Genomic DNA, 19,001 nt, shown 5'->3' with positions numbered 1-19,001 from the left:
TTTCTAATAAATTTTCTCTCATTTGAAAATGTTGCCAAATGAGTCATATATATATATATATATATATATATATATATGTATAAATGTGTATATATATACACATTCTAAAAATGTAAATAGAATTCTTAGGTGACAATTTTTCTTCAGAATTTGAAGCCATATATCTATCTATGTATATATCTATATATACACACACACATCCATATATATATGGCTCACTTGGCAATATTTTCAAAGTGATAGATATCTACACACGTAGATAGATAAAGAAACAGAGACACAACAGCCCGACTTTCACCAACCAAATGAGATAATGTGGAAATTTGTTTCAACACACAATAACAAACTTATATAGATGACACTAATGCATGCATTCTAAGTTAGGAATTATCTGGTGAAAAAAACCTGACTAAGTTTTTGAAAAAAGAAAAATTTAGAACACCTTTGAATCTTATTTTGAGAGATACTTTTTTGAACTTACAAGCATCTATCAAAATGCTGAATTATTTATGTGGATTTTAGCTCACAAGAAGAAAGTGTGTCTGCAATTTGCACTACGACACTCTGCAAGTTTTTGTAGGAAAACAACAAAAAAGGGGAATTGGATAGGTAGTATTATCAGCATAAAAATGGTTTACATTTTTAGAAGAAATCATTAGTCACATGGCCTTATGAAAAAGTTTATTTTGGTGCCTGAAGTATTTGACAGACCAGTCAAGTTATTTTGATGATGATTCTCAAGAATTTTCCGAACTATTTTCTTCATGCACCTAGAGAAAATGAGTAAGAAGATATGGAAGAAACAGTACTATTGATTTGTTTGAAGAAAAAAAAGTATAGTAATATGTTGTATGCAAAATTGAGCTTAGAAAAAAAAAAAAGTTGGCCGGGCATGCTGGCTCATGCCTGTAATCTCAGCACTTTGGGAGGCCAAGGCAGGCGGATCACGAGGTCAGGAGATTGAGACCATCCTGGTTAACATGGTGAAACCCCGTCTCTACTAAAAAAAAAAAATTAGCCAAGCATGGTGGCACACACCTGTAATCCCAGCTACTCGGGAGGCTGAGGCACAAGAATCACTTGGAATCGCTTGAATCCCAGACGTGGAGGTTGCAGTGCGTGGAGATTTCACCACTGCATTCCAGCCTTTGTGACAGAGCGAGACTCTGTCTCAAACAAACAAACAAACAAACAGTTAATGAGAATTTAGTGTCACAGACACTGAGCAGTCCCTAACACAGCTCTCTGTTGTGTAAATAAGACTAATAAGTCCAGCTCTGAAAAGGAAAAAAAAGTGTATACAAACAGAAACAGTAGAAAGATGAGATCCCTTCTAGTTTCTACCCAATGAGTGAGCTAAATAGCCGAAGGTGGTTTGTTAGTTTTAAGACTGAGGTGAACATGTGACAATGACCAGAAGGCAACTTGCTTTCTCTGGACAACCAACCATTTTTATACAATGATGTGCAGAAAAGATTCAGGGAAACAGACAGGTTTTGGTATCTTGACACCTGTCTTAGTTAAAAACAGCCTACTTAGATGTTTGCTTAAAAGCAATTCACAAGGAAATCAGTTGCTCACCATACAGCAGCACACCTAGATGTGGCTCTTGGACATTTTCTGACAATACAAGAAGAGACAGTTTTAGGGTAATTTCTACCAGCATACTAAGATAATATCTGCATATTATTTAAATTAATTATGTAGATGATGGACATTGCTTGAACTAAAAATTCGTCCATTTTTAGTTCAATTCGTATTTGATTTAAGAAAAATACAGAGACGTACACAAATAAAAATACAGATTCTGCTATGATGTTCTCTTTTATATTTGTAATTTATGCCTCTTTTATGCTTTATCACTCTTATATAGGTTATTAATTTTATTTGTCTGTTTATAAAACAAATGCTTGGCTTTTTTATTTTCCCTATTCTTATTTGTTGGTTGGATTTATTGCATACTTTCTACATAACAAATCATTCCTAAATTTATGAACTTTAAACAACTATATAAACTCAGGTGGATCCACTGCTCCATGTGATGAAGTTTTCCAAGACCAGGCTAGATACCCAAAAGGGCCCACTCACATTTCCAGCACCATGGCAGGAAAACTGAGCTCAGCTGGGACATTGGGATGGCCCTGTCCCTCTGTATCACTCTCTAAGTAATCTTAGGGCACCTCCCTCTCCACATGGTTTTTCCACCTGGTTGTTCCACATAGTCTCTCTAAGTGGTCATTCCAGTAGGATGTTCAGTCTTCTTGCATAGCAGATCATGCTCCCAAAAGCACAGAGCAGCTAACATGACTTGTTAGAGCTCAGGCAATGAACTGGCACAAGGTCACTTCTGCCTTCTTCAATTACTAAAGCAAGTCACAGACCTACTCAAAATTCAGTGGAAAAGAATTTTATTTTATTTTATTTTTATTATTTTTTTTTGAGATGGAGTCTCGCTCTGTTGCCCCGGCTGGAGTGCAGTGGCTCGATTTCAGCTCCCTGCAAGCTCTGCCTCCCTGATTCATGCCATTCTCCTGCCTCAGCCTCCCAAGTAGCTGGGACTGCAGGCGCCCGCCACCATGCCCAGCTAGTTTTTTGTATTTTTTAGTAGAGACGGGGTTTCACCATGTTAGCCAGGATGGTCTCGATCTCCTGACCTCATGATCCACCCGCTTCAGCCTCCTAAAGTGCTGGGATTACAGACATGAGTCACTGCGCCCGGCCAGAAAAGAATTTTTACTAGGGTATTAATAAAAATGGGAGTGGTTCTTTTGGAGTCACCAAAGTAACCAACTACCACACACATTTTACCTCAATTTCACTAGTTTTGATATGATGTATTTATGTATTTTGTTTCATTTTTTAGTTTTACCATTCGTTTAATTTTTTTCTAACATTTTTGTAAGTCATTATATATGAGAAATACACTAATTTTGGTGATTATTACAGATTTAGAGATTAATTCTGTATTTGAGATGTTATTTTTCTTTGAACTTTGTTAAGAATTGCTTTGTAGGCCAATATATGGTTCATTGTGGCCAATGGTTCTTATGCAAAATTGGAAACACTCACACACACACCCTGAATTTGTTTGGCACTATGACATTTTTTATGTCAGTTATTTGTTTCTAATCTTATTATTAAAATGTATTATGCCATCATCATTTTTGTGTGATTATTCTATCTGATATTAGAAAATGTGGGTTAAAATCTTCAAACATATCCCTGGATTTGTCAGCTTCTCCTTGCAGTTATTTCATATATTTGGAGATTATTAGGTTCATTCCAATTTAAAAGTGTCATATCTTCCTGGATTTGAAAGGGCAATAACTACTTAATTATTTCAAAATGAATCATTTCTGGTATCATTCTTGCTGTGAAGTCCACCTCACTTGATATTATATTACCTACAACCGGTTTCTTTATTTAGTATTTGTACAACACATCTTTTTGCAGTACATACATTAACCTTTCTGTGTCTTTAAATAGATATGATGCATCTCTTATAAGTATCATGTAGTGGAGCTTTGTTTTTTCATCCAGTTTAACTTTTCATCTTTTAATTGATTTATTTAGTTCATGGACATTTCACATTGTTATTAGTGTTGTTGCATTTCATGCTACCATCTTGCTTTTGTTGATGTTGTTGTTGTTTTTGCATTGGTTTTATGGTCCCTTCTCTTTTCTTTCTTGTCTTCCTTTGCAGTAATTTCAAGTGAGTCACAGGCAGAGATCACATTCGAGGGGATCAGATTACACAGGGGTGTGAATACCAGGAGGAATGATTCATTACAAACCACCAAAGTAACAGACAACACACACTCTGTGTGAGTGTGTATATGTATGTGTGAGCTCTATCATTTGCTTAAAAATACCTAAATTCCTTCACAATTTCTTCTCTGTTATTTTTAACTATATTATCTTTTACTTTTTAAAAGGGCTCCTCAATGATTATAAAGTATTTGATTCAGTAGAGTCTAAATTAATGCTCTCATAACCTCCAAAAAATGCATTTATCTGTTAACTCCAATTCTAAGTGAAAACCTAAGGTGTTTATCTTTACTTACTATTGTTTCCTTTCTGCCTTTTCATTAATGTTTTTATGCATTTTATTTCTACTTATATTTTAAGCCCAAAGACTTTTGTCAATTTTATACTGTCAATAAGCGTGCACGTTTACCCATATGCTTATTATTTCCATTTTGCTTCCTTCTTTGCATTATCATGCATGTTTCTAGATTGTTATTTTGCTTTAAGAATTCCTTTTATTCAAGGTGTTCAGGGATGATTGTAGTTTTTTTTTTTTTTTTTAATTTGCCTGAAAATATACTTATTTCACCTTTATTTTCAGGATATTTTTGCAGCATATAGAATTTTTAGGTGAGAATTTTCCTTTAGAATTTGAAGATACTGTATTTTTTCTGAATTTTATTATTTATGTTAGTAAATTAGCTATTAATCTTATTGTTATTTTTAAATGATTGTTTATTTTTTTGATTTCAGTTAAGATTGTTGTCTTTTTCTTTAGTTTCAAAGCTTTTACTTTGATGTTTCCAAGTTTCATTTTCTTTGTAGTATCTTACTTGTTATTTACATTATTTCTTGAATTGGGACCTTGATATTTTTTGCCAGTGTTGGACAATTCTTGGCCTCTGTCTCTTCACAGATTGCTTCTGTCTCATTTGTTATCTTCTTACATTTTGGAGTTGCAATTGCATGCCTGCAAGATCTTTTCATCATGTATGACTCTCATTTTTGTTTTTGTTTTTGTTTTCCTCTTTTATTCTCTCATGATGGTTTCGTCTAATATTTACCATTGATATATATTCCTGTTTACTAATTTTCACATTGGAAGTATCTGATTTACTGTTAGACTCATCAATTTGGTTCATAGTTTCAGTTAATACTTTTCAGTTATAGAATTATAATTCAATTTTTTTTGAAAAAGACTTGTTCTCCATTGGCATTAGCCACCTTATTGTTTTTTTTGTTTCCACGTATTAACCACAGTATGCTTAATGCTCATATTTTTTATCCATTACCCCAACCACCTGCAAATCTCTTTTCATTGTCTGTTCTCTTGACCCTGTGTCTTGAAATGCCCAGTAAATATGATTTAGTTAGGAACTTAGTTTTGTTTTAGGCAATTAAAATACAGATAAACTACCTTCATCCAATAAAGGATTGAGTTAGTTAAAGGCTATGTTGCAGTCTTTGTAAGAAATGGTTTATTTTTGTTTCTCTATTGCTCATACACTAAAGCTCTTCAGGGCTTTGAAGGAATGTTTATGCAGAATTTTTATCAGAGCACTTTCTCTGAAAATTTCTGAATTATTATTATTGTTTGTCTCCTCAGCACTAGGAAACCGCTGAAAACTCTACTTTGCATCTCACTTGTGGTCTTTTTTGTTCATCTTCTCACCCTATGGAATGTGAACTAACTTGACAATTAGCAGATGCCTTGAGGACAAATGTGGTAGAATATCAGAATTACATTATTGATTTTCCATTGACTTAAGTGTTTTGGTCTCTCAAGTCCTTTCATTGCTGGTTCTTTTTCATGCATAAAACTAATTCCTAAAAATATTTTAGAAGTTTCATGTTTGTTCTTGTCAGGTATATAGTTCTGCTTCGAGCTACTCAGTCACATTCAGATGCAGAAGTTCTTAATTCTTTTTCAATATTTGCTCCAAAAAGCACCTTTTTTTTGATGCCTCAAAAATAAGTATATAATTAAATGGTTATGTTTTTGGCAATTTGTACTTTCCTATAAAAGTCTGCTGTCTGTTTTGATTTGCATTTATTTGAAGTATGTAACAGATCATTTGTTTATTATCAGATATGATTTCCATTTTGATGGATTTTTCTCAAACTGCATTTAGAGGGTTTCTGAAGACAAGCTAAGGTTCTACAGACCTTGCATTTTAGATTCAACTCAAAACTTAAGAATTTCTGAAGGGTAAAATAAGAAAGCAGAACAAAATAAAACAGAAATTTTCTTCTTTTTAAAAACTTTACTGTCAAATTGAAACTTTGTTTTCAGGAATAATGTTTCAGACTATATGACTTCTTAATTTAAGACAAAGATAAATATTATATGTCCTATTACATATTTTTAAAGTTATATCCATTGCATCAGTAAATATTAGAACAGAAAAATACTTAAAAAGTTATAGATTCTGACTTAATATACAAGTTAAATAACATTTGAAAAAAGACCACCATAGAAATCCTAAGTTTCTATCCTATGTACACCAATGTGGAATATTAATTTAGAATAATGGTTAGGCAAGTCTAAAGGATCATTACATATTGCCTCCATTCTTGTCATCTTAAAACATTTAAAAAATTAATACATCTAAAATATATTTTTACATATACTCATTTGATTTTAGAAATGAAGAGTTGAAATGATTAAAAAGAATTATTGAAGATGTACCAGAAAATAATTTGTGGCTCCTTTTTAAAACATGAGTAAATGTGTTAAAATCTTCTAAAATCAAGTAACATTTCCAAATAAGTCTTGCTTGAATGAAAACTTATTCCATAATTTAATCAAATAAATATCTCTCTCACTCATTTGCATCTTACTGGCCTTAATATAAATTATGACATTTCTTTCATTATTTTGGGTATAGGCTTTTAAAAGCAAACTTTAAAGACACATGTGTGTGTATGTGTAGGTAACACAGAAGTTTCAAATATTCATATCCATTTTTCAAAACCCACAAATTAATGATATTGAAATTATCTTTGTATACAACAAATAGAGTCATAAAATCAAATGCTATACTGCATCTTAGTGATTTTCAAGTCATTAATTTAACATTACATCTAATGTTTTTAATTCATACCATTTATACATTACAACTATTTGGATAAAATTAAGCATGGACTTCAATTGTTCTGTGTATTTTAAGTTTGACATTTTAGCAAGCACTTCTTTCTGATATCTGTATTTTGTAATATATTCAGCTCAATTTTGACTTTCCAGTCTGATTATCAAGCTGGTCGTATTTTGAGAGCTCTCTTACAGTAATCTAACTTTTGACAAATATATTAATCTATCTGAAAACAAATATAGCAAAGCTTTACCTCCTTCTCCTATTTCATTTGTCTCCCGACTGTTTAGTGTAGAAAAAAAAATATGCAAATCAGCAAATTCTTTTTTGGCTTCCTCAGCCAATTTTCTGGGAGTAAGTCTTCCTTTCTACATTCATTGTTCCTTAGTTGATTATGAAAAGTGAAAAATAGAATCATCACATGAGATTTTTTTAAAGAGGAAATACATATTCTCTCAAAAGTATGAACATGACACAGCTTTTGGAAAAATGAAAGTGATGAAGAAAAGGGATAAAGGTAACTGATGATGTGGGATTGCGACTTGACAAAGAGCAACAATACATTTCCTATAGACAGACTAAAATGCAAAGCCATCTTTGCCAGTGTGCTATTTTGCTACATTGTTTTATTTAAGTTTGATAGTGATTTGCAAAATTTCCAAGCAAAATGTGTCAGCTGTTTTCATTTCAGATTTGGACCAATTAGGTTGAGAAACTCTCGACTTTCACCTAATTCTATTTCTGAATGTGCCTCTGTTACAAAGATCCTATCTGTCCCCTGAGGTTTGATGGATCAGGCTTGCCCCAAACCAGCTGACAATTATGACAAGTGAGGCCGGCAGTATTTGTCTGAGCTCAATCCAGAATATTTCTAAAAACATAAAATGTGTTTAGTTTCCTAAGCATTCTCAGGTAGGTGCTCATCTTTTCTTACTTTCATCCACAAGTCTTGGGTTTATGTGTCAGGTTACCATTGGCACTCAAATCAGACCATTAAAGGGAAAAGTAAACACTTTCTAAAAATTCCCCACCTATTTGAAACTATTTTTCATTTGTTCATTTTCAAAATAATTGGAAATTTTTTTCTTGTAAGTTAGAGCATCTATGTTGTGTGAAAGCATGCTATTTATGAAGTCCAAACCACAATGTCAAGTTGCATATATTTTCATTTGTTATAAGATGCTCATAATACTAAACTGCCATTAGCCTTGGAAAAACATATTTTATTAAAAGTTCACAGTAACTTTTTAACAGCTGAAATATCAATAACTGATGCCCTATATTTACCATGTGCTAAATGATGAAGCAGTGATCGGACAAGATGTAAGAAAACACATGGAGAAGGAGTGAGTGTTCATGAGAGGGCTGGCAGGTCTCAGCCTCCACTTGCTAGTGTTTCACGACTGACCCACAGCAGGATGCTAAAATGGGATTTTTTATGCTTGATTTTCAGTTAGGTTCTTTCTTTTCTCTAGGAGCATTCCTATTCCATTGTTTTCATTATTTTGAAATATACAATACATTATTTGAGGGGATTATTAATGGGTAAAAAAAATACAGTTTGATAGAAGGAATAAGATCTAGTGTTCAGTAGCACAATAGGGCAAGTACAGGTTTTTATGTAGGAAATATATATATATATCTCCTAAAATTTGCCTTGGTAACCATTTCTTAGTATACTATTCATTGGCATCAGTTACATTCACAATGTTGTTTAACTATCACCACTATCTATTTCCAAATCTTTTTATCATCCCAAGCAAAAAAAATCTGTTCACATTAAACAACAACCTTCCACATACCCTCCCCTTCACCTAAATATAAATTATCTCTAATCTGTTTTTTTTCCCTATGAATTTGCCTATTTTAGAGATTTCGCATAAGTGGAATCACACAATATTTGTTTTTTTGTGTGTCTGGCTATATTAATGTAGCATGTTTCCAAGGTTTATCCATGCTGTAGCATGTCTAAGCACTTCATTTTTATGGTTGAATAATATTCAATTATATGTGTATTCCACATTTTGCTTATTTATTCATCTGCTGATGGGCAGCTAGGTTGTTTCCACTTTTTGGCTATTGTGACGTATGCTGCAATGAATGTTGGCATACAAGTATCTTTTTGTGTTTGTTTTCAATGCTTTTGAGTAAATACTTAGGAGTGGAGTTGCTGGGTCGTATGATAATTTGATGTTTAACTTTTTGAGACGCTTCCAAACTTCTCTTAGCAGGTGCACCATTTTACATTATCACCAGCAATGTATGAAGGTTCCAGTTTCTCCATAACCTTACCAATATTTGATATTTTATGGGATTTTTTTCAATTGTTTGTGTATTTGATTTATTATAGCCCATCCAAGTGGGTTGAAGTGGCAAATCATTGTGCTTTTGATTTGCATTTCTCTATGAATAAAGATTCTGGACATCTTTTCATGCGATTACAAGCTATTTGTATATTTATTCTGATGAAATATCTATTTAAGTACTTTGCCCATTTTATAATTTTTTTTTGTCTTTTTGTCGTTGACTCATAGGAGTTCTTTATATGTTAAAAAATCACGTAATAATTTGCAAGTTTTTTTCTATTCTACACATTGTTTTTTCACTTTCTTGATAATGTCCTTTGATGTTCAAAAGTTTTCCTTTGTTTCTGATGCTTCTAGTTTAATAACTAAGAATCCATTGCCAAATCTGATGTCATAAAAATTTACATTCACATTTTGTTCTCATTTTCCTGGTTTTAGTTTCTTTCCATCATTTCACTTTCAACCTGTTTGTGTATTTGGATCTAAATTAAGTCTTTATAAACAACATACAATTGCATTGTATGATTTTTAAATCCATTTTTCCAATCTTTGCATTTAGAGTAATTACTAATAAGGAAGGATTTGTGTTTGTCATTTTATTATTTTTTTCTGTGCTTTATATCTGCTATTTCTCATTTCTTTCATTATTGATTTCCTTTGTACTTACTTCATATTTTATGGTGAAATCTTTGGATTTTCTTCTAAGTTGCTTTGGTTCCATATTTTGGATATTTTTATTGCTCTTACCATGGGGATTACATTTACCCTCCCAAATTTATAACAATCTCATTTGAAATTGTTACCAATGATAATAGTAAACAAAAACTCTGCTCTTAGGTAGTTTCATTGCCCCTTTTATGTTGTTGTCACACATTACATCTTTATACATTGAAAGTAGATAGATAGATAGATAGATAGATAGATAGATAGATAGATAGATACTTTAATTCATGGGAACTAAAAAATAGAACTATAATACAAAATTACAATAGTACTGTTTTTTATAATTGCTCATATATTTACCTTTACCTGTGAACTTTACTTTTTTAATAGGCCCCTTTTTAAGAGCGGTTTTAAGTACACAAAACATATTTTAAGAAAAGGTAAAAAGATTTTACCTATATCTCCTGCCCTCATACATGCATGATCTCCCTCATTATAACATTCCCTACCAGATTGGTAAATTTACTGTAATCAATGAAGCTACATTGACACATCATTATCTCCTAAAGCCCATAGTTTATATTAAGACTCACTCCTGTTGTTGTACATTTGATGAATTTGGACAAATGTATAATGCCATGTATCCATCATTAGAGTATGATATAGAATAGTTATACTGCCCTAAAAATCCTCTATGTTTTTCCTGTTTATCCATCTTTCCTCCTAACTGATGGCAACCACTGATTTTTTATACTTTCTCCATAATTTTGACTTTTTCAGAAAGCCACATAGTTGGAAACATATAGTACGAAGCCTTTCAAACTGGCAAACCTTCACGGATTAATATACATTTGTTTTCTCCGTGTCTTTCTGTGGCTTGATAACACCTTTTACTTTAGTAGTCAATAATATTCCGTGATCTGGATATACCACAGTTTATTTACACATTTACCTACTGCAGGATGTCGTGACAGCTTCCAAGTTTTGGCAATTATGAATACAGCTGCTATAAACATATGTGTTGTGTTGTTTTTTATATAGACATAAATTTTCTTTTCCTCTGGATAAATAGCAACAAGAACAATTGCTGGATTGTGTAACAGTATGTTTAATTTGTAAGAAATTGCCAATTGGCTTCCAAAGTGCCTATACCATTTTGCATTCCCACCAGCAATGAATATGAGAATTCCTGTGGTCCCAAATGTTGCTACCTTTTGGAGTTATCACTGTTTTGGATTTTAGGCACTCTCTGTGAGTGTAGTAGGATCACATCATTATTTTACTTTTCAATTCCCTAATGACATATGACATATGGCATGTTTGCCACTGGTATTACTATTATTATTAACTATTTGTGGTGAGGTATGTGTTAAAGTTTTTGGCCCATTTTGTATTTGGGTTGTTTCTTTTCCTATCACTGAGTTTTAAGAGTTCTTTGTATATTTCAGATGACTGTCTTTTATCAAATGTGTCTTTTATAAATATTCTTAGTCTTTGATTTGTCTTTTTATTTTCTTAACGATATCTCAAATCATATATTTTTTAATTTTAATAGTGTCTAACTTATCAATTCTTTCATTCATGGTTCATGCCTGTTTTCCTCAGTACTGACAAAATGGGTTAGTCAATGGAGTTTTAAGACTGTACTTCACAAGTTCTCCACATTACATATTGAAGTGCTAAACCATAGGATCAGTCTTTTAAAACAGGCGTTTAGGAACCAAGTTTGCATTAAACCTTTAGGTAGCTAGCCATCCACAGCCTATCAAAAGAAGTCAAGAAGGGAGAAATTTCAGAGTTATTCACCTATACCCCGAGTCTTAGTTTTTGCATGGAAAATAGATATGTAGCTTGATGCATGGAAAATGTATATGTGGCCAGGGTAAATTCCATAGGTACCCTGAAATTTAGAGGGCATATTATACTGGTATCTTTTTCATGCATGCAAATAAGGATGATGTGAGCCTTTAAGCTGCTTCTTTTTTCATTTAGAAATTTTGTGCAACAGCATTTCTTAAATATGTCAAAATTTCCCTTTATACTTCCCATATCAATAAAAAAAGGAATGTGAAACTAAAATAGCTAATGAGGAAAATCTTCTTTAAGCTCTATAGCTGTTAAAGCATTACTTGTGATAATTATAAAATTATAATTTATCAACCTAAGGAGAACAGAGATAACATATATTTTGTGAATTCTTTTTCATGGCCATACACTGCTGGGGCAAATTTTTATGTGAGTAAACATTTTTGATTTATGAAAATAAAATTATGTGTTAATTACTTTAATTGGGAAATTGTCATTCTAAGAGCTCTTAGTGTTAGAAAATTTTAAACTTACCCCCATGCCCAAACTAAAAACATTTAAAAACTTGTATGTAATTGATAAGAAAATTTTCAAATCTTTTTCACTCTGTTGAATAATTGTTGATCTATTTCTGGTTCATTATATTTGCCTCTCAAAAGAATTTGACTCTGGTTGGTCTGTCTTCATTCTCAATTAAAATGGTTTGAACTGCCTCTACAACTCGTATTTCAATTTTTGGTTAGAAATATTAAGAGATAATTTATAAGCCAATTCTAGAAGTATGGTGTAAGAATGAGGACGTTTCACTTGTGTCTCTCTATAAACAGATATTCCAGCTGAATAATCACCCTGCTTTTGAGGTTCTTTGCTAGTTCCCATGAATCCGTTATTTCATTCAATCATCAAGTGTCACCTATATGCCTCGCATTTTACCACATCATGGGCATATAAAAAGAAGTCAATCAATAAGGCATCTTCCTTTATTCAGCTTGTTCTGATGTACCTGAAAGCAACATTTAAAAGATATTTAAAATCTACATTTCTTATTTAACTCTACCTTTGTAAAGAAAGTTATCAGGAAAAGCTTCCTGACAGACCAACAACAATTTTGAGTAGTATAGTAAGGATAGGTTTTGTCCCCCTCCCAATATTTAATTTAATGTGTCAATGATTTTCTACTTTTGCTGTTGTTGTTATTGTCTTGTTAATTTCTTCTGTTTTGTTTTTAGATTACCACCTACTTTTGTGACACTTCGTTTTGTCTCTCCTTTTTATTGACAAGTAAAAATTCTACATATTAATAGTGTACAACATGATGTTTTGATACATGTATATATTATAGAATGGCTAAAGCTAATGAATATATGCATTATCTTAAATACATATTATTTTTGCAGTAAGAACATTTAAAATCTACTTTCTTAGCAATTGTCAAAGATAAAATATATTGATATTAACTGTAGTCACCATGACACATAATAGATCTCTTAATCTTATTCCTCCCATCTGACTAAAATTTTGTGTCCCCAATCCCCACCCTTCCCCTCAGCCTCTGGCAACCATCATTTTGCTCTCTGTTCCTATGAATTCAGCTTTTTTACACTCCAGGTAATGCATTATTTGTGAGATTATGCATTATTTGTCTTTCTGTGTGTATTTCATTTAACATAATATCCTCCAGGTTCATCCATTTGTTGTTGCAAATGACAGAAATTCCTTCTTTTTTAAGGCTTACTTGTATTTCATTGTTTAAGCATAACACATTTTTTATGTATTCATCCATTTCATATCCTTTGCGTATATACCCAATAGTGGGATTGCTGGGTTATATGATAATTCTGTTTTTAATTTCTTGAAGAACCTCACACTGTCTTCATAATGGCTGTACTAACTTATATTCCTAACAGTATGTAAGGGTTCCCTTGTCTCTGTCTCCTCACCAACACTTATCTTGCAGGTGTAAAGTGATACCCAATTGCAGTTTTATTTTGAATTGCCCTAATGATTAGTGGTGTTGAACATTTTTTAATATTCTTGTTGGCTATTTATATATCTTGTTTTGAAAAATGTCTATTCATGTTCTTTGACCACTTTTTAATTGGGTTATTTGTTTACTTACCACTGAGTTGTTTGTGTTCCTTATGTATTTTGAATATTAACTGCATATCAGATGTATGGTTTGCAAATGCAATTTCTCCTCCATAAGTTATCTCTTCAGTCTGTCGATTATCTCCTTTGTTGTGCAAAAGTTTTTAAGTTTGATGTGCTTTCTTTTGTCTACTTTTGTTTTTGTTGCCTTTGCTTTTGTGTCATATCCAAAAATATCATTGTTTAACCCAATGTCATATAGCTTTAACCCTCTATTTTCTTAAAGTAGTTTTACAATTCTAATTTTACATTCAAGTCTTTAATGCATTTTGAGTTGGTTTTTGTATATGGTGTGAGATGAGGGTCTATTTTCATTCTTCTCCATGTGAATATCCAGTCTTTCTAGCATCATTTCATGAACAGAATGTCTTGGGATCTTTATTAAAATCTATTGGCCACACATTCATGGATTTAGTTCTGGGCTCCCTATTCTGTTCCATTCATCTATATGTCTGTTTCTTTTTTTTCCCCCCCCTCTCAGAATGAAACATTTATTAGGCATTTATGAACAGAAGCCAAGTCAGGGATGGTACCAAGACAAGATGGCAGATCCCTGTGCCATTACCCCTACCTCCCCAGCTCAGGGCTTATATAGCATAGGGAAAGGGTAATGCGTGCTTCAGGAGGGATGTGTACAGCCAGGCACAGTGGCTCACGCCTGTAATTCCAGCACTTTGGGAGGCTGAGGTGGGTGGATAACCTGAGGTCAGGAGTTCGAGACCAGCCTGGCCAACATGGTAAAACCTCATCTCTACTAAAAACACAAAAATTAGCTAGGCATGATGGCAGGTGTCTGCAATCCCAGCTACTCAGGAAGCTGAGGCAGGAGAATCACTTGAACACAGGAGGCGGAGGTTGCAGTGAGCTGAGATTATGCCACTGCAGTCCAACCTGGGAGATAGGGTGAGACTCTGTCTCAAAAAATAAAAAATAAAATTTAAAGAGATAAAATAGAAATCATAGATGAATTCTTGGAACTGGGATTAATCAGAACATGGCAGATAAGCATCCAAGATGGAATTGCTTTATCCTCATTCAAGGTTTTGCTCATTCTTCACTCTGACCATGCTGGCCACTTTGCTGTTTTTTCCTCAAACACACATGAAATGCATTTCTTTCTGTCATGGCAGTCATTTTGCTGCCTGTAATGTCAGCACTGTTTTCCGCCAGCCCTTCAGTCAGGTCACTGTTCAAATGTCAGCTCTCTAGAGAGGCTCTTCCTTATCATTCTACCTAAAATAGCCCCCAATCACTCTGTGTCCCTTTACCCTGCTTCCTCTTCCTGCTATTTCATACTACCTGAAAAAATACTCAAGTTTGATCTTCCCAGAACATAAGCTCATAAAAGCAAGAACTGTTTTCCACCTGTCCTCTCCTCTACCCCAGCACTTAGAAGACAGCACAGAGTCAGCATCCAGTGAATGTTCATGAATCAAGTTACTGCTTGGCAGCATTCAGCACTGTGACCACAGCCTCTCCTATCTTGAACTCTTTCTTCTTTTATTATCCTCTTCTGCTTTTCCTCCTCCCACTCTAGTAGCCACTCCTCTGGGGTCTTGTCCCTTAAATGATAGTCCTTACTGACCTATTTTCTGTCCACTTTTTCTGTTTTTGAGACAGGGTCTCATTCTGTCGCCCAGGCTGGAGTCCACTGGCATGAGTATGGGTCACTGCAGCCTCTACCTCCTGGGCCCAAGTGATCTTCCTGCCTTTGCCTGCCATGCCATGTACCTGGGGCCACAGGCATGTGCCACCATGTCCAGCCAATTTCTTTTCTCTTTCCTTTTTTTTTTTTAGAAATGGGTCTCATTTTATTGCCCAGTCTGGTCTTAAATTGCTACATTCGAGAAATCCTCTTAACTTGGCCTCCCAAAGTGCTGGGATTACAGGCATGAGACACCGTATCTGGCCTTATGTTTTCTTTTCTTAAGTTACAGGGTTTCACCATCTGGCCTAGGCTGGACTCAAACTGCTGGGCTCAAGTAATTCCCCCACCTCAGCCTCCCAAGTCGCTAGGACCAAAGGCATGAAACCACCATGCGTGACTTGTTCAATTTCATTGTACACACTTTCTTGGTATTTAAACAGCAGCTATTGCTCTTCATTCTGTAGCTCTATGTCAGATTGATGCTCTAGTCCTATATATCCAAATGATGACTAGACGCTGCCACTCTGCTCTCTCAAAGGCACATTGAGCTTAGCCTGTGTACAAAACTCTCCCTTTTCCAGTCCAGCTTTCCCTCCTGCATCACATGTCTCTCTACATCTGGAACCATCGGCAGCTGCTTTCATAAGGCACCTCGGTCTGGCATTTGGAAAACCACCCCGTCTTGCCAGAGCTGCTTGGTCTTGGTTAACAAAAGCCGTATGCAATCTAAATCAAGTTTTCAATCATGAGAAATCACATTCCTTCTTTTCCCTCTCTAATATACTACAGTGTGTCTTATTTTTTCTTTCTCAATTTTAATAAGCAAATTGTACCACCATCTTATCCTGAGATGCTCCTTTTTAAAAGCTGTAGACCACATTAATGTAAGTGTATACTGCTGGGAATGTTTTCCATGTACAATGATCTGTAGCCCTCTTATCTCAACTAGTTGCACATTACTACTTCACATCCAATTCAATTTATAAATTAAGAGACGTGCCATGGGCCAGGCACAGCAACTCACACCTGTAATCCCAGAACTTTGAGAGGCCAAGGCGGGCAGATCATGAGGTCAGGAGATGGAGACCATCCTGGTCACCATGGTGAAACCCCATCTCTACCAAAAATACAAAAAATTAGCCGGGCGTGGCAGCGGGTGCCTGTAGTCCCAGCCACTTGGGAGGCTGAGGCAGGAGAACAGGGTGAACCCAGGAGGCGGAGCCTGCAGTGAGCCAAGATTTCACTACTGCACTCCAGCCTGGGTGACACAGCAAGTATCTGTCTCAAAAAAAAAAAAAAAAAAAAACAGAAAAAAAAAAAAAGAGAGGTGTCATGTGTACAAAAATCAGTGCATATTTATAAACTTTTTTCAAATATATTTCCACACATCTTATCTAAATACATAATACAGAAGCCTGTGTGACTTGGGCAATGTGGCCCAGGAGGTCTTGAGACTAACACCTCCACCTTGGCAAAAGGACATAAAATATCTCTTAAGATCGGAAAAAAACAGCCTTTTGTGTATTTACTTAGTTTATGAAATGTACTCGAAATACTATTCTTATTTTATTGTTCCCATTTTGTTTTTGCACCAAGCAGACTGTAGTCAAATAAAATTAGGCAGATAATACAAGCGCTCGTTGGGGCAGCCATACTGCAGCAGCATGTCCATGCTCTCCTGGTTGTAGGCCTGCCGGGCGTAGGCCAGCGCTGTGTTCCCTTGAGCATCTGGGCCATGACATCCACCCAGTACCAGATCAGGAGCTGCACCAGGACCACATTCCCCTTGCAGTAGGCCAGATGCAACATAGTGCAGCCGTCTCCCTCCCCGCAGGTCTCCTTCACCTCCTCCCGGGAGCCATGTGCCAGTAGCAGCAAGTCCTCATCAGTGGTGGCCCACAGCAGGTGCTGGCCCAGGGACAGTTCCGTGCAGGGTGGCGGGGCCAGGAAGAGCTTCTGCTCGTACTTGGCACGAATTCACCGTTCCTTCTCTTCCCTTGTGGAGTCTGAGGGTTTTGTCCGCCCCTGGTTGTTCTCTTCCCAGACGCTGTTGACTGGCTCGTTCCCAATGGAGAACATCACCTTGATGTGCTGGATTGGCCAGTCATCCAGGTCCAGAGATTGGACTTGGGAAAGGTGGGTGCCAAGATTCTGGTGGATTCCTGAGCACTTGAAGCACATGAGGACTCCCAAGTTCAAACTGACCCAGTTAGGATTCTGGATCTGGCAGTCCACACAGTGGGAATTCCCGCGCACATTTCCGATGGACTGTAGGTCCATGGCCTCGCTCTGGCTCCTCAGCTGGCACTTGCTCTTGCCGCTCTGGCATGACTGCAGGCTGGCCAGGATCTGGCTCTAGATGGCTTGAAGCCAGGCATCTCGCTCCTCATACGTCGTGGCTTCAAAGTGCCACATTTGGCCAGTGAGGGACACAATGATAGTTTTCTTGTTCTTCAGCAGTGCCGGACAGGCCATGGTCTTTTAAGTTGTTAGTGCTTTTCTTCCTTTAGTGCTTCTTTCTGTTGGCGTGAGAAGAGGGGCCGGGTAGAGCTTGGGGCTAGTGGTGCTGGAGATACTGGGGCTGGAGCACACGGAGTCATCCAACCCTGTGTCTGAATTGGATGAGATGTGTAACTGCTCAAGTCCTTGGCTAGGCCATTGGTTTTAGAACTGGAGATGGGCTAGGAGTGGCCTCTTCCCTGGGACTTTCACAGTGGTTCTCCGAAGGTCAGTCTCTTTACCATGAATATTCTTCATGTAATCGTGTTAATTCGGATGATAGGTCAGCACGTCATTGTCACACGGCGTGACATATTTCTTTTTCCATTTCTTCAGCCATTTGCCACTTAGCTTTAATAGCATGCCCTGTTTAATGGGGATGGCTCTGCCGCTCCTGATGCTGTCCGCACGACTCTCCAGGCCTTTCCTCTCTTTGTCTGGGTTGCTCCCTTTCTGAGAGGTAAACAGGTTGAACCAGGCTTGGACTGCTTGCGAACGGGTGTGGGTGTGTTGGCGGTGGGAGGAACATGCATCCGAAGTTCCCCCTGGCTAGTGCTGGGAGTCAATGGAATGGGCAAGGAAAAGTCACTTAAACTCCCACCTCCATTACATGTCTGGCTGATGTGCACGATGGAAACCGGAAATAAGTATAACCGTCATCAAACATGCTCAAAGAAAAGCACAGGGTAGTTGTTTACTTGAAGCCAATTTCCTCTATGAGTTCTGTACAAAGCCTCAGTAGAGTGGGTCCCATTAGCAACCAAGTTGAACTGATTGAATGTAGATACACCTGAATTGCTGACTGCTTTTGTAACTAAATACTCCTCTCCTGTCTTCCAATGAGTGGTGGTTTTTGTCTGCAACTTGACCACAGCAATCCCTGGGGCCCTGGCTCTGCTCTCAATAAAGAGTTATGGCTGTGTGTCTTGAATGACACCTTAGGACCCTCCTGCCTCCACTTCCTTCTCCATAAAATAGAAACCTAACTTGTCCCTCTAAGCTCTAAAACGAGGAAACTTACCAACTCTCTTTTCTCCCTTCTCTTTCCTTCCATGGCAGGGACTTTCAGATTTTCTTTCTTTTACTAACAAA

The 19,001-nt window shown here is 35.9% G+C and overlaps 1 pseudogene; it reads right to left on the bottom strand.

Annotated features, from left to right (window-relative positions):
* Positions 1-17,016: 17,016 nt before the first annotated feature.
* On the bottom strand, positions 17,017-18,565 carry LOC111543258 (annotated as a pseudogene).
* Between the last annotated feature and the right edge of the window lie 436 nt (positions 18,566-19,001).

This window comes from Piliocolobus tephrosceles, chromosome 14, assembly GCF_002776525.5.
Source record: "Piliocolobus tephrosceles isolate RC106 chromosome 14, ASM277652v3, whole genome shotgun sequence".
Taxonomy (NCBI): domain Eukaryota; kingdom Metazoa; phylum Chordata; class Mammalia; order Primates; family Cercopithecidae; genus Piliocolobus; species Piliocolobus tephrosceles.
This window is presented reverse-complemented; position numbering and strand designations above follow the sequence as displayed.